We start from the raw sequence: 7119 nt of genomic DNA, 5'->3' as shown, positions 1-7119 counted from the left end.
TCACGGTACGCCACGGTAGGCCACGGAGGTCATTGAGCTTGAGTGAAAAAGAAAGCTTTCAGGACCTGTATTCCCAGCGGTCTCCCATCCAAGTCCTAACAGCCGACCCCTGTTAGCTTCCGAAATCAGACTAGATCGGCGTGTTCAGGGTGTATGGCCGTAAGCAATTAGTTTCAGGCGCACAACAATGTTTTTATACAGTAGCCACATAAGGAGTGAGAAAGCTGGCTGAGGCATCACGACGTTACACTTTTACAAAAACATCATTAGTTTAGATATAAAACGGCAGTATTGATCAGTAGCTCCTGATCCATGTAAACGATCATGTGACATCCTGAATTAATTAATTATCTGAAATACACTGCGTGTGCGTGTGATGTTAAATGTTTGAACCAAGGTTAACGGTTAAAGTGTCAGAGAATGGGTGGTGATTTTTTGACGTCCTCCCATGATCTGAAGTGAGCGTGCGTGTTTGTGTTGGTGAAAGTTTAAGAAATGTACAACTGTCGGTTCAGCTCTCTGGTGCTCCCTGCTGGCAGTATCACTATACTGTCCTCATGTTTCACAAAAATAGTTTTGAGAGACGTTGTCAGTTTTGTATGTTGCTTAAATCCTCCAAAGCGGTTGGCAGTAAACATCAGGTCACGGTACGCCACGGTAGGCCACGGAGGCAATGAGCTCGAGTTGAAAAAGAAAAAGCTTACAGCACCTGGTATTCCCAGGCGGTCTCCCATCCAAGTACTAACCAGGCCCGACCCTGCTTAGCTTCCGAGATCAGACGAGATCGGGCGTGTTCAGGGTGGTATGGCCGTAAGCAATTAGTGCAGGCGCAAAACCAGGTTTTATACAGTAGCACATAAGGAGTGAGAAAGCTGCTGAGGCTCGACGTTACACTTTTACAAAAACAATCATTAGTTAGATATAAACGGCAGTAATTGATTCAGTAGGACTCCTTATCCATGTAAACGATCATTGTGACATCTGAATTCATTAATTATCTGAAATACACTGCGTGTGCGTGTGATGTTAAATGTTTGAACCAAGGTTAACGGTTAAAGTGTCAGAGAATGGGTGGTGATTTTTTGACGTCCTCCCATGATCTGAAGTGAGCGTGCGTGTTTGTGTTGGTGAAAGTTTAAGAAATGTACAACTGTCGGTTCAGCTCTCTGGTGCTCCCTGCTGGCAGTATCACTATACTGTCCTCATGTTTCACAAAAATAGTTTTGAGAGACGTTGTCAGTTTTTGTATGTTGCTTAAATCCTCCAAAGCGGTTGGCAGTAAACATCAGGTCACGGTACGCCACGGTAGGCCACGGAGTCAATGAGCTCGAGTTGAAAAAGAAAAAGCTTACAGCACCTGGTATTCCCAGGCGGTCTCCCATCCAAGTACTAACCAGGCCCGACCCTGCTTAGCTTCCGAGATCAGACGAGATCGGGCGTGTTCAGGGTGGTATGGCCGTAAGCAATTAGTGCAGGCGCAAAACCAGGTTTTATACAGTAGCACATAAGGAGTGAGAAAGCTGCTGAGGCTCGACGTTACACTCTTACAAAAACAATCATTAGTTAGATATAAACGGCAGTAATTGATTCAGTAGGACTCCTTATCCATGTAAACGATCATTGTGACATCTGAATTCATTAATTATCTGAAATACACTGCGTGTGCGTGTGATGTTAAATGTTTGAACCAAGGTTAACGGTTAAAGTGTCAGAGAATGGGTGGTGATTTTTTGACGTCCTCCCATGATCTGAAGTGAGCGTGCGTGTTTGTGTTGGTGAAAGTTTAAGAAATGTACAACTGTCGGTTCAGCTCTCTGGTGCTCCCTGCTGGCAGTATCACTATACTGTCCTCATGTTTCACAAAAATAGTTTTGAGAGACGTTGTCAGTTTTTGTATGTTGCTTAAATCCTCCAAAGCGGTTGGCAGTAAACATCAGGTCACGGTACGCCACGGTAGGCCACGGAGTCAATGAGCTCGAGTTGAAAAAGAAAAAGCTTACAGCACCTGGTATTCCCAGGCGGTCTCCCATCCAAGTACTAACCAGGCCCGACCCTGCTTAGCTTCCGAGATCAGACGAGATCGGGCGTGTTCAGGGTGGTATGGCCGTAAGCAATTAGTGCAGGCGCAAAACCAGGTTTTATACAGTAGCACATAAGGAGTGAGAAAGCTGCTGAGGCTCGACGTTACACTTTTACAAAAACAATCATTAGTTAGATATAAACGGCAGTAATTGATTCAGTAGGACTCCTTATCCATGTAAACGATCATTGTGACATCTGAATTCATTAATTATCTGAAATACACTGCGTGTGCGTGTGATGTTAAATGTTTGAACCAAGGTTAACGGTTAAAGTGTCAGAGAATGGGTGGTGATTTTTTGACGTCCTCCCATGATCTGAAGTGAGCGTGCGTGTTTGTGTTGGTGAAAGTTTAAGAAATGTACAACTGTCGGTTCAGCTCTCTGGTGCTCCCTGCTGGCAGTATCACTATACTGTCCTCATGTTTCACAAAAATAGTTTTGAGAGACGTTGTCAGTTTTTGTATGTTGCTTAAATCCTCCAAAGCGGTTGGCAGTAAACATCAGGTCACGGTACGCCACGGTAGGCCACGGAGGCAATGAGCTCGAGTTGAAAAAGAAAAAGCTTACAGCACCTGGTATTCCCAGGCGGTCTCCCATCCAAGTACTAACCAGGCCCGACCCTGCTTAGCTTCCGAGATCAGACGAGATCGGGCGTGTTCAGGGTGGTATGGCCGTAAGCAATTAGTGCAGGCGCAAAACCAGGTTTTATACAGTAGCACATAAGGAGTGAGAAAGCTGCTGAGGCTCGACGTTACACTTTTACAAAAACAATCATTAGTTAGATATAAACGGCAGTAATTGATTCAGTAGGACTCCTTATCCATGTAAACGATCATTGTGACATCTGAATTCATTAATTATCTGAAATACACTGCGTGTGCGTGTGATGTTAAATGTTTGAACCAAGGTTAACGGTTAAAGTGTCAGAGAATGGGTGGTGATTTTTTGACGTCCTCCCATGATCTGAAGTGAGCGTGCGTGTTTGTGTTGGTGAAAGTTTAAGAAATGTACAACTGTCGGTTCAGCTCTCTGGTGCTCCCTGCTGGCAGTATCACTATACTGTCCTCATGTTTCACAAAAATAGTTTTGAGAGACGTTGTCAGTTTTTGTATGTTGCTTAAATCCTCCAAAGCGGTTGGCAGTAAACATCAGGTCACGGTACGCCACGGTAGGCCACGGAGGCAATGAGCTCGAGTTGAAAAAGAAAAAGCTTACAGCACCTGGTATTCCCAGGCGGTCTCCCATCCAAGTACTAACCAGGCCCGACCCTGCTTAGCTTCCGAGATCAGACGAGATCGGGCGTGTTCAGGGTGGTATGGCCGTAAGCAATTAGTGCAGGCGCAAAACCAGGTTTTATACAGTAGCACATAAGGAGTGAGAAAGCTGCTGAGGCTCGACGTTACACTTTTACAAAAACAATCATTAGTTAGATATAAACGGCAGTAATTGATTCAGTAGGACTCCTTATCCATGTAAACGATCATTGTGACATCTGAATTCATTAATTATCTGAAATACACTGCGTGTGCGTGTGATGTTAAATGTTTGAACCAAGGTTAACGGTTAAAGTGTCAGAGAATGGGTGGTGATTTTTTGACGTCCTCCCATGATCTGAAGTGAGCGTGCGTGTTTGTGTTGGTGAAAGTTTAAGAAATGTACAACTGTCGGTTCAGCTCTCTGGTGCTCCCTGCTGGCAGTATCACTATACTGTCCTCATGTTTCACAAAAATAGTTTTGAGAGACGTTGTCAGTTTTTGTATGTTGCTTAAATCCTCCAAAGCGGTTGGCAGTAAACATCAGGTCACGGTACGCCACGGTAGGCCACGGAGTCAATGAGCTCGAGTTGAAAAAGAAAAAGCTTACAGCACCTGGTATTCCCAGGCGGTCTCCCATCCAAGTACTAACCAGGCCCGACCCTGCTTAGCTTCCGAGATCAGACGAGATCGGGCGTGTTCAGGGTGGTATGGCCGTAAGCAATTAGTGCAGGCGCAAAACCAGGTTTTATACAGTAGCACATAAGGAGTGAGAAAGCTGCTGAGGCTCGACGTTACACTTTTACAAAAACAATCATTAGTTAGATATAAACGGCAGTAATTGATTCAGTAGGACTCCTTATCCATGTAAACGATCATTGTGACATCTGAATTCATTAATTATCTGAAATACACTGCGTGTGCGTGTGATGTTAAATGTTTGAACCAAGGTTAACGGTTAAAGTGTCAGAGAATGGGTGGTGATTTTTTGACGTCCTCCCATGATCTGAAGTGAGCGTGCGTGTTTGTGTTGGTGAAAGTTTAAGAAATGTACAACTGTCGGTTCAGCTCTCTGGTGCTCCCTGCTGGCAGTATCACTATACTGTCCTCATGTTTCACAAAAATAGTTTTGAGAGACGTTGTCAGTTTTTGTATGTTGCTTAAATCCTCCAAAGCGGTTGGCAGTAAACATCAGGTCACGGTACGCCACGGTAGGCCACGGAGTCAATGAGCTCGAGTTGAAAAAGAAAAAGCTTACAGCACCTGGTATTCCCAGGCGGTCTCCCATCCAAGTACTAACCAGGCCCGACCCTGCTTAGCTTCCGAGATCAGACGAGATCGGGCGTGTTCAGGGTGGTATGGCCGTAAGCAATTAGTGCAGGCGCAAAACCAGGTTTTATACAGTAGCACATAAGGAGTGAGAAAGCTGCTGAGGCTCGACGTTACACTTTTACAAAAACAATCATTAGTTAGATATAAACGGCAGTAATTGATTCAGTAGGACTCCTTATCCATGTAAACGATCATTGTGACATCTGAATTCATTAATTATCTGAAATACACTGCGTGTGCGTGTGATGTTAAATGTTTGAACCAAGGTTAACGGTTAAAGTGTCAGAGAATGGGTGGTGATTTTTTGACGTCCTCCCATGATCTGAAGTGAGCGTGCGTGTTTGTGTTGGTGAAAGTTTAAGAAATGTACAACTGTCGGTTCAGCTCTCTGGTGCTCCCTGCTGGCAGTATCACTATACTGTCCTCATGTTTCACAAAAATAGTTTTGAGAGACGTTGTCAGTTTTTGTATGTTGCTTAAATCCTCCAAAGCGGTTGGCAGTAAACATCAGGTCACGGTACCACGGTAGGCCACGGAGTCAATGAGCTCGAGTTGAAAAAGAAAAAGCTTACAGCACCTGGTATTCCCAGGCGGTCTCCCATCCAAGTACTAACCAGGCCCGACCCTGCTTAGCTTCCGAGATCAGACGAGATCGGGCGTGTTCAGGGTGGTATGGCCGTAAGCAATTAGTGCAGGCGCAAAACCAGGTTTTATACAGTAGCACATAAGGAGTGAGAAAGCTGCTGAGGCTCGACGTTACACTTTTACAAAAACAATCATTAGTTAGATATAAACGGCAGTAATTGATTCAGTAGGACTCCTTATCCATGTAAACGATCATTGTGACATCTGAATTCATTAATTATCTGAAATACACTGCGTGTGCGTGTGATGTTAAATGTTTGAACCAAGGTTAACGGTTAAAGTGTCAGAGAATGGGTGGTGATTTTTTGACGTCCTCCCATGATCTGAAGTGAGCGTGCGTGTTTGTGTTGGTGAAAGTTTAAGAAATGTACAACTGTCGGTTCAGCTCTCTGGTGCTCCCTGCTGGCAGTATCACTATACTGTCCTCATGTTTCACAAAAATAGTTTTGAGAGACGTTGTCAGTTTTTGTATGTTGCTTAAATCCTCCAAAGCGGTTGGCAGTAAACATCAGGTCACGGTACGCCACGGTAGGCCACGGAGTCAATGAGCTCGAGTTGAAAAAGAAAAAGCTTACAGCACCTGGTATTCCCAGGCGGTCTCCCATCCAAGTACTAACCAGGCCCGACCCTGCTTAGCTTCCGAGATCAGACGAGATCGGGCGTGTTCAGGGTGGTATGGCCGTAAGCAATTAGTGCAGGCGCAAAACCAGGTTTTATACAGTAGCACATAAGGAGTGAGAAAGCTGCTGAGGCTCGACGTTACACTTTACAAAAACAATCATTAGTTAGATATAAACGGCAGTAATTGATTCAGTAGGACTCCTTATCCATGTAAACGATCATTGTGACATCTGAATTCATTAATTATCTGAAATACACTGCGTGTGCGTGTGATGTTAAATGTTTGAACCAAGGTTAACGGTTAAAGTGTCAGAGAATGGGTGGTGATTTTTTGACGTCCTCCCATGATCTGAAGTGAGCGTGCGTGTTTGTGTTGGTGAAAGTTTAAGAAATGTACAACTGTCGGTTCAGCTCTCTGGTGCTCCCTGCTGGCAGTATCACTATACTGTCCTCATGTTTCACAAAAATAGTTTTGAGAGACGTTGTCAGTTTTTGTATGTTGCTTAAATCCTCCAAAGCGGTTGGCAGTAAACATCAGGTCACGGTACGCCACGGTAGGCCACGGAGTCAATGAGCTCGAGTTGAAAAAGAAAAAGCTTACAGCACCTGGTATTCCCAGGCGGTCTCCCATCCAAGTACTAACCAGGCCCGACCCTGCTTAGCTTCCGAGATCAGACGAGATCGGGCGTGTTCAGGGTGGTATGGCCGTAAGCAATTAGTGCAGGCGCAAAACCAGGTTTTATACAGTAGCACATAAGGAGTGAGAAAGCTGCTGAGGCTCGACGTTACACTCTTACAAAAACAATCATTAGTTAGATATAAACGGCAGTAATTGATTCAGTAGGACTCCTTATCCATGTAAACGATCATTGTGACATCTGAATTCATTAATTATCTGAAATACACTGCGTGTGCGTGTGATGTTAAATGTTTGAACCAAGGTTAACGGTTAAAGTGTCAGAGAATGGGTGGTGATTTTTTGACGTCCTCCCATGATCTGAAGTGAGCGTGCGTGTTTGTGTTGGTGAAAGTTTAAGAAATGTACAACTGTCGGTTCAGCTCTCTGGTGCTCCCTGCTGGCAGTATCACTATACTGTCCTCATGTTTCACAAAAATAGTTTTGAGAGACGTTGTCAGTTTTTGTATGTTGCTTAAATCCTCCAAAGCGGTTGGCAGTAAACATCAGG

General features: G+C 44.4%; 10 non-coding genes across 10 annotated transcripts; all 10 read right to left on the bottom strand.

The window, feature by feature from the left end:
• Positions 1–697: 697 nt before the first annotated feature.
• Positions 698–816, bottom strand: LOC130397062 (5S ribosomal RNA). Its single transcript, XR_008899671.1, has one exon. It is a non-coding gene; the product is annotated as a 5S ribosomal RNA (ribosomal RNA).
• Positions 817–1345: 529 nt separating this feature from the next.
• On the bottom strand, positions 1346–1464 carry LOC130397061 (5S ribosomal RNA). Its single transcript, XR_008899670.1, has one exon. It is a non-coding gene; the product is annotated as a 5S ribosomal RNA (ribosomal RNA).
• A 529-nt stretch (positions 1465–1993) lies between these two features.
• On the bottom strand, positions 1994–2112 carry LOC130397060 (5S ribosomal RNA). Its single transcript, XR_008899669.1, has one exon. It is a non-coding gene; the product is annotated as a 5S ribosomal RNA (ribosomal RNA).
• Positions 2113–2641: 529 nt separating this feature from the next.
• Positions 2642–2760, bottom strand: LOC130397059 (5S ribosomal RNA). Its single transcript, XR_008899668.1, has one exon. It is a non-coding gene; the product is annotated as a 5S ribosomal RNA (ribosomal RNA).
• A 529-nt stretch (positions 2761–3289) lies between these two features.
• LOC130397058 (5S ribosomal RNA) lies at positions 3290–3408 on the bottom strand. Its single transcript, XR_008899667.1, has one exon. It is a non-coding gene; the product is annotated as a 5S ribosomal RNA (ribosomal RNA).
• A 529-nt stretch (positions 3409–3937) lies between these two features.
• On the bottom strand, positions 3938–4056 carry LOC130397057 (5S ribosomal RNA). The gene has a single exon (XR_008899666.1). It is a non-coding gene; the product is annotated as a 5S ribosomal RNA (ribosomal RNA).
• Positions 4057–4585: 529 nt separating this feature from the next.
• Positions 4586–4704, bottom strand: LOC130397056 (5S ribosomal RNA). Its single transcript, XR_008899665.1, has one exon. It is a non-coding gene; the product is annotated as a 5S ribosomal RNA (ribosomal RNA).
• A 527-nt stretch (positions 4705–5231) lies between these two features.
• Positions 5232–5350, bottom strand: LOC130397055 (5S ribosomal RNA). Its single transcript, XR_008899664.1, has one exon. It is a non-coding gene; the product is annotated as a 5S ribosomal RNA (ribosomal RNA).
• Positions 5351–5879: 529 nt separating this feature from the next.
• LOC130397054 (5S ribosomal RNA) lies at positions 5880–5998 on the bottom strand. The gene has a single exon (XR_008899663.1). It is a non-coding gene; the product is annotated as a 5S ribosomal RNA (ribosomal RNA).
• Positions 5999–6526: 528 nt separating this feature from the next.
• On the bottom strand, positions 6527–6645 carry LOC130397053 (5S ribosomal RNA). The gene has a single exon (XR_008899662.1). It is a non-coding gene; the product is annotated as a 5S ribosomal RNA (ribosomal RNA).
• Between the last annotated feature and the right edge of the window lie 474 nt (positions 6646–7119).

Source organism: Gadus chalcogrammus, chromosome 12, assembly GCF_026213295.1.
Source record: "Gadus chalcogrammus isolate NIFS_2021 chromosome 12, NIFS_Gcha_1.0, whole genome shotgun sequence".
In the NCBI taxonomy this organism is placed as follows: Eukaryota; Metazoa; Chordata; class Actinopteri; order Gadiformes; family Gadidae; genus Gadus; species Gadus chalcogrammus.
This window is presented reverse-complemented; position numbering and strand designations above follow the sequence as displayed.